Below are 8111 nucleotides of genomic sequence, written 5' to 3' on the forward strand. Positions count from 1 at the left end.
GAGATGGCTGGATGGCATCACTGACTCGATGGACGTGAGTCTGAGTGAACTCCACGAGTTGGTGATGGACAGGGAGGCCTAGCGTGCTGCGATTCATGGGGTCGCAAAGAGTTGGACATGACTGAGCGACTGAACTGAACTGAAATGAACACACAGTTTCATACCAAACTGTCTCTGATGAGGGATTTAAAGAGGAAATTACCACTGACCTAGCAAATGTAAACAGCAATAAGTTCTTCAGTGAAAGAAGCAATTTGCAGTTAGCAATAGTCTGTCCCTCTGTCCACCCAAGTAACCTTCACACCATTCTCCTTGAACATTCAACACCCTTCTTCCAAGGAAAAATATTCAAAATTCCATCCAGTTACTGCAGCCAGCTCAAAATTCTGGAACCCTGAGTGATGATGAGCAGCTTCTCCATCTAGTCCAGAGTGATTCCTCAAGCCCAGAAAATGTATAATCTAGAAAGAAGTTAGATATGTATCTACATCATTCTCAGGGGACATACAATACACAATGAGGACCAAATTCTGGCCTGAGCACATCACTTCCTTATAACACTATGCAAACAGGTGGAGACAAAACATGGTCCACTGGAGAAGGGAATGGCAAACCACTTCAGTATTCTTGCCTTGAGAAACCCATGAACAGTATGAAAAGGCAAAAATATAGGACACTGAAAGATGAACTCCCCAAGTCAGTAGGTGCCCAATATGCTACTAGAGATCAGTGGAGAAATAACTCCAGAAAGAATGAAGAGATGGATCCAAGGCAAAAACAACAACCAGTTGTGCGTGTGATTGGTGATGGAAGGGAAGTCCAATGCTGTAAAGAGCAATATTGCATAGAAACCTGGAATGTCAGGTCCATGAATCAAGGCAAATTGGAAGTGGTCAAACTGCAGATGGCAAGAGTGAACATCTACATTTTAGGAATCAGCTAACTAAAATGGACTGGAAAGGGTGAATTTAACTCAGATGACCATTATACCTACTACTGTGGGCAAAAATCCCTTAGAAGAAATGGAGTAGCCATCATAGTCAACAAGAGAGTCTGAAATGCAGTACTTGGATGCAATCTCAAAAACGACAGACTGTTCATTTCCAAGGCAAACCATTCAACATCACGGTAACCCAAGTCTATGCCCCAACCAGTAATGCTGAAGAAACTGAACTTGAATCGTTCTTTGAAGATCTACAAGACCTTCTAGAACTAAAACCTGAAAAAGATGTCATTTTCATTATAGGGGACTGGAATGGAAAAGTAGGAAGTCAATAAACACCTGGAGTAACAGGCAAATTTGGCCTTGGAGTACAGAATGAAGCAGGGCAAAGGCTAATAGAGTTTTGCCAAGAGAACGCACTGGTCATAGCAAACAACCTCTTCCAACAACACAAGAGAAGAATCTACACATGGACATAACCAGATGGTCAATAGCAAAATAAGACTGATTATATTCTCTGCAGTCAAAGATGGACAAATTCTATACAGTCCACAAAAACAAGACTGGGACCTGACTATAGCACAGACCATGAACTCCTTATTGCCAAATTCAGACTTAAATTGAAGAAAGTGGGGAAAACCATTAGGCCATTCAGGTACGACATAAATCAAATCCCTTATGACTATACAGTGGAAGTGACAAGTAGACTCAGGGGATTAGATCTGATAGACAGAGTTCCTGAAAAACTATTGATGGAGGTTTGTGACACTGTATAGGAGGCAGGGATCAAGAACATCCCCAAGGAAAAGGAAAGCAAAAGGGAAAAATGGTTGTCTGAGGAGGCCTTACAAATAGCTGCAAATAGAAGAGAAGTGAAAGGCAAAGGAGAAAGAAAAGAAATACCCATTTGAATGCAGAATTCCAACGAATAGCAAGGAGAGATAAGAAAGCCTTCCTCGGCAATCAATACAAAGAAATAGAGGAAAACAATATATAAATAAGGCTGTTTATTTAATTTTTATGCAGAATACATCATGAGAAATGCTGGGCTGGATGAAGCACAAGCTGGAATCAAAATTGCCAGGAGAAATATCAATAACCTCAGGTATGAAGATGACACCAGCCTTATGGCCGAAAATGAAGAACTAAAGAGCCTCTTGATGAAAGTGAAAGAGAAGAGTGAAAAAGTTGGCCTGAAACTCAACATTCAGAAAACTAAGATCATGGCATCTGGTCTCATCACTTCATGGTAAATAGATGGGGAAACAGTGGAAACAGTGGCTGACTTTATTTTTGGGGGCTCCAAAATCACTGCAGATGGTGATTGCAGCCATGAAATTAAAAGACACTTGTTCCTTGGAAGAAAAGCTATGACCAATCTAGACAGTATATTAAAAGGCAGAGACATTACTTTGCCAACAAAGGTCCACCTAGTCAAAGCTATTGTTTTTCCAGTAGTGAAGTATGGATGTAAGAGTTGGACTATAAAGAAAGCTGAGCCCTGAAGAATTGATGCTTTTGAACTGTGGTGTTGGAGAAGACTCTTGAGAGTCCCTTGGACTGCAGTAAGATCAAACCAGTCCATCCTGAAGGAAAGCAATCCTGAATATTCATTGGAAAGACTGATGCTGTAGCTGAAACTCCAATACTTTGGCCACCTGATGTGAAGAACTGACTCATTTGTAAAGACCCTGATTCTGGAAAAGATTGAAGGCGGGAGGAGAAGGGGACGACAGAGGACGAGATGGTTGGATGGCATCAACGATTCGATGGACATGAGTTTGGGTGAACTCCGGGAGTTGGTGATGGACAGGGGGCCTGGGATGCTGCATTTCTGTGGGGTCACAAAGAGTCAGACACGACTGAGCAACTGAACTGAACTGAACTGAACAGTGTCAGAAGCTCATAGGAAAGCATATCTTCAAATTAAGAAGTTGGGGTGCTCTAGGTCTCTGAGATCACTACAAGTGGCTTCCTGAGCTGAGGGAGTGGTCAGTAGCTTCTTGGAGGTCCTGAGATTTACAGCTGCCTACATGTGAACTCTCAAGCATTGATATGTAAGATCAGGAATGGCACCTTCTTGTCTCTTCACTCCCTTAGTCATTCTGTTAGTTGTGGAAACTTCTAATTGCCTGCATTAAAATGTTTTGTTCTTGGAAGTTTGAGTTTTATTTTACTAATCAAACCCAAAGTGTTCCACCATATTTCATCAAACCTAAGTCGTCATCATTGAGTTAGACAAGGCTGTGGTCCTAGTGTAATTAGATTGACTAGTTTTCTGTGAGTATGGTTTCAGTGTGTCTGCCCTTAGTATGATCTAATTGTTTCCAGCACAGAGGAGACTTTAAACCTAAATTACCATAGCCTGGTGTTACCTATATAAATCCATCCCATAATTGTGGGAGATTTTTTCCTCCTTTGCTGAAACTTTTCTTGTTGCTATGATTGAGCTTGAGTAATAGAAAAAAGCTCAAATTTATGGCCAGAGTCAGAGCAGGCATAATTAATTGGCCCAGTGAGAGGATCCCATCAAGTAATATCACAATAACCTGAACATGACTATAATTTTTTTTAAGTAAATTTTCTCAGGGCCAACCAGTTAGAGTCTTGTAGTAGAGAAATTTAACAAGGTAACCCAGAACTAGACACAGATAATTGGCCACAAACCCAACAATTGAATTGATTTCTAAAACTAGCATAGAGTCAGGCCTATGATAGAAAAGCATTTGATTTATATGCAGAGATCTAAGAAGTCAGGAAAACATAAATGATCATACAAATCAGGTCCAGCATCTTGGGCAAGCTGGATCATGGAAAAAGCAAGAGAGTTCCAGAAATATCTATTTCTGCATTACTGACTATGCCAAAGCCTTTGACTGTGTGGATCACAATAAACTGTGGGAAATTCTGAAAGAGATGGGAATACCAGACCACCTGACCTGCCTCTTGAGAAATTTGTATGCAGGAAGCAACAGTTAGAACTGGACATAGAACAACAGACTGATTCCAAATAGGAAAAGGAGTATGTCAAGGCTGTATATTGTCACCCTGCTTATTTAACTTATATGCAGAGTACATCATGAGAAACGCTGGGCTGGAAGAAGCACAAGCTGGAATCAAGATTGCCGGGAAAAATATCAATAACCTCAGATATGCAGATGACACCATCCTAATGGCAGAAAGTGAAGAGGAACTCAAAAGCCTCTTGATGAAAGTGAAAGAGGAGAGTGAAAAAGTTGGCTTAAAGCTCAACATTCAGAAAACGAAGATCATGGCATCTGGTCTCATCACTTCATGGGAAATAGATGGAGAAACAGTGGAAACAGTGTCAGAATTTATTTTTGGGAGGTCCAAAATCACTGCAGATGGTGACTGCAGCCATGAAATTAAAAGACGCTTACTCCTTGGAAAGAAAGTTATGCCCAACATAGATAGCATATTGAAAAGCAGAGACATTACTTTGCCAACAAAGGTCCATCTAGTCAAGGCTATCGTTTGTCCTGTGGTCATGTATGGATGTGAGAGTTGGACTGTGAAGAAGCCTGAACGCCGAACAATTGATGCTTTTGAACTGTAGTGTTGGAGAAGACTCTTGAGAGTCCCCTGGACTGCAAGGAGATCCAACCAGTCCATTCTGAAGGAGATCAGCCCTGGGATTTCTTTGGGAGGAATGATGCTAAAGCTGAAACTCCAGTACTTGGCCACCTCATGCGAAGAGTTGACTCATTGGAAAAGACTCTGATGCTGGGAGGGATTGGGGGCAGGAGGAGAAGGGGACGACAGAGGATGAGATGGCTGGATGGCATCACTGACTCGATGGACGTGAGTCTGAGTGAACTCCGGGAGTTGGTGATGGACAGGGAGGCCTGGAGTGCTGTGATTCATGGCGTCGCAAAGAGTCAGACGTGACTGAGCGACTGAACTGAACTAAACTGAAGTCATCATCAAATATAAGACCCACCATCAATTTTTTCAACACAGAAAATAAAGACTACATTTCAACACACACAAAAAAGATAAACTATGATATGTCATTGTCAAGACATTCTGATTTCAGAGATATTTGAATGTTAAAATGTGCCTGTTAGAATCATATGGAAAGAGTTAATTCGTTTGAAATTGTTCTTTGTGCATGAGGTGAAGTAGGATCAAGTTTCATATTTTTCCACATGAATACAACTGCAGGCTTCCCTGGTGGCTCAGCTGGTAAAGAATCTACCTACAATGTGGGAGAGCTGGGTTCGATCCCTGGGTTGGGAAGATCCCTTGGAGAAAGGACCAGCTACCCACTCCAGTATTCTGGCCTGGAGAATTCCATGGACTGTATAATCCATGGGATCACAAAGAGTCACACACAACCAAGCGACACTCACTTTCATTTATTTTCAGTTATAAACAGGAATAAATTTCATCTCCCCTGACCAGGAGTACTGCCTCTTTCAAATATCAAGTACTTGTATGTTGTGGATATGATTCTGGGCTCTCTAGTCTGTTCCACTGGCTTGTCTCTTCCCACCAACATTGAGCTGCCTTAGTTACTATATTACAAAAAAAAAGTTTGATATCTAGTAAGCAAATCTTCCCAATTTGCTCCTTCTCAGGGTGAGCTTTGCCTATTGTAGGCTGTATACATTATAGACTCAGCTTGCCAAGTAACATGCAAAGCATTAAGGGGATCTTGATTTCAATGGCATTGACTCTCTAAATGAATTGGCCTGGATGTTGTTTAGTCTTCCAATTTGTGAATATTGTGCATATCTATCCATTGTTATAGTATCTTTTCAATAAAAATATTTTACAATTATTTAAATAATCTTAGAAGCCTGCTATATATTTTGTTAAATTTATTTCAAAGTGCTTTATATTTTTGACAGTTTGCGAATGATATCTGTACAATTCAATTTATGTATATTGTATTTGCAAACCGTTTTAAAACTTTCTGTGAATAATGGCAGCTGTCTTTCTTCCTTTTAATAATTATACTTTTTATTTATTTTTCTCATATTATTGAACTCACTGGAATGTTGAGTTTAGTAAATTCTTTCCTTAACTAAAACCAGCTTTATAATAAATGGTAAAGGCACTTATTCGACTCTTTGCGACCCCATGCATTGCAGCACGCCAGGCCTCCCTGTCCATCAACAACTCCCAGAATTCACCCAAACTCATGTCCATCGAGTTGGTGATGCCATCCAGCCATCTCATCCTCTGTCATCCCCTTCTCCTCCTGCCCCCAACCCCTCCCAGTATCACAGTCTTTTCCAATGAGTCAACTCTTCGCATGAGGTGGCCAAAGTATTAGAATTTCAGCTTTAACATCAGTCCTTCCTTTTTTCTTTCTTTTTTTTTTTTTCAACAGGAAAGCCCGTTTTTGTTTTTACTGGAGGCTCAGGTGGCACATGACAGTTCATAAAATGGCTTCAGAGGTAGGGGGAGCAGGGAAACAAAAAATAAACTGGGGTGGGAAAGAAAAACAACCAGGGGGAGGGAAGAGCTGGCTGGTTCCTTCTCAGCCTGATTTAGGGGAGGGAGTTGATGCCTCTGAACAATAAGGATGGATCCCTTCCTTCAACCCTTGGTAAGGGAGAAAGGAAAAAAAAAAAAAAATCAAAAGGCTGTTGCTTTGGCCCTCCTGAGTCTCAAGGAATGGGGGGAAAAGCCGGTGTTTTGATGTCACAAATTATGGGAAAGAGGGGAGGGAGGTGTTGGGTAGAGTACAGGTCAGTTGGAAAAACTGGCAGATACCAGACGGTGGCTCTGGGTGTCCTTTGAGTTGGAATCACTCCAGTATGGTGGTTGGGGGGTCCCCACTGTTGATGGGGGCTGAGGTCTCTGGGGCTGTGGACTGCCTAGGTCCCGGGGGCTGCTGCCGTCTCTGCTGGAAGTAGGGGCGGTTTCGTGGACGCTGGGGCTCAGGTCGGGAGCCATCAGTGGGGCCTTGGCTGGGCTTGGTCTCACCATCCCCACCTTCTGTGGTGGGTTGCTGGGGTGGCCTGGGGCGGAAAGGCCTTCGGTACCTGGGCCGGGATCTGGGTGGGGGTATCCGCTCATCCCCCTGCTGCTGGTCTCCCTCCAACGGGGCTGTCTCTTTGTGTTCTACCCCGTCTGTGCCCTCTATAGGCTGCTGCTGGTTGGGGGGCCGAGGGCCTCGCACGAAGCGCCGTCGGTAGAAGAAGGGTGGTGGGCGCCGTCGTCTGGGCTGCTGCCCGGAGTCTTCGGCACGCTCCCCTTCGCTGCCTGGCTCTGTTCCACCCGATGGAGCCTCTGCCACCATGGGTGGCGGGGCAGCTGGGTGGGGCCGGGGGATCAATCGGCGGAACCTGCATCGGTTGGGGGCATAGCAGCTGCCCTTCACTGGCACTCCCCCAGGCCCAGTTACGTTAGCAGCTTCTGCGCCCTTCTCTCCTTCCACGACATCGAACTCCACGGTCTCCCCATCCCCAACGCTGCGCAGAAACTTCCTGGGGTTGTTTCTCTTAATAGCTGTCTGGTGAAAAAAAACATCCTCCTTGGTGTCATTCCTGTTGATGAATCCGTAACCATTCCGCATGTTGAACCATTTGACAGTGCCCAGGACTTGGATTGCCAGCACCGGCTTGTCCGCCTGACTCCGGGCCAGGGACGCGGGGGTTCCCGAGGCCGCCGTCGCCGGGTTGCCAGGGGTGCGGGGGCCTGCCACCGAGGGGGTCCCAACAGCTGGGCCCAAGGCCCATCAGTCCTTCCAAAGAACACCCAGGACTGATCTCCTTTAGAATGGACTGGTTGGTTCTCCTTGCAGTCCAAGGGACTCTCAAGAGTCTTCCCCAACACCACACTTTATAAGCAGTATTTGGATGCAATCCCAAAAAGGACAGAATGATCTCTGTTCATTTCCAAGGCAAACCATTCAATATCACAGTAATCCAAGTCTATGCCCCAACCAGTAATGCTGAAGAAGCTGAAGTTGAATGGTTCTATGAAGACCTACAAGACCTTTTAGAACTAACGCCCAATAAAGATGTCCTTTTCATTATAGGGGACTGGACTGCAAAAGTAGACAGTCAAGAAACACCTGGAGTAACAGGCAAATTTGGCCTTGGAATACGGAATGAAGCAGGGCAAAAACTAATAGAGTTTTGCCAAGAGAACGCACTGGTCATAACAAACACCCTCTTCCAACAACACAAGA

At 43.9% G+C, this 8111-nt stretch overlaps 1 pseudogene; it reads right to left on the bottom strand.

Annotated features, from left to right (window-relative positions):
- Positions 1-6306: 6306 nt before the first annotated feature.
- LOC139176829 (Y-box-binding protein 2 pseudogene) lies at positions 6307-7655 on the bottom strand (annotated as a pseudogene).
- Positions 7656-8111: the final 456 nt, after the last annotated feature.

The sequence above is a fragment of the Bos indicus genome, chromosome 17, assembly GCF_029378745.1.
Source record: "Bos indicus isolate NIAB-ARS_2022 breed Sahiwal x Tharparkar chromosome 17, NIAB-ARS_B.indTharparkar_mat_pri_1.0, whole genome shotgun sequence".
Classification (NCBI taxonomy): Eukaryota; Metazoa; Chordata; class Mammalia; order Artiodactyla; family Bovidae; genus Bos; species Bos indicus.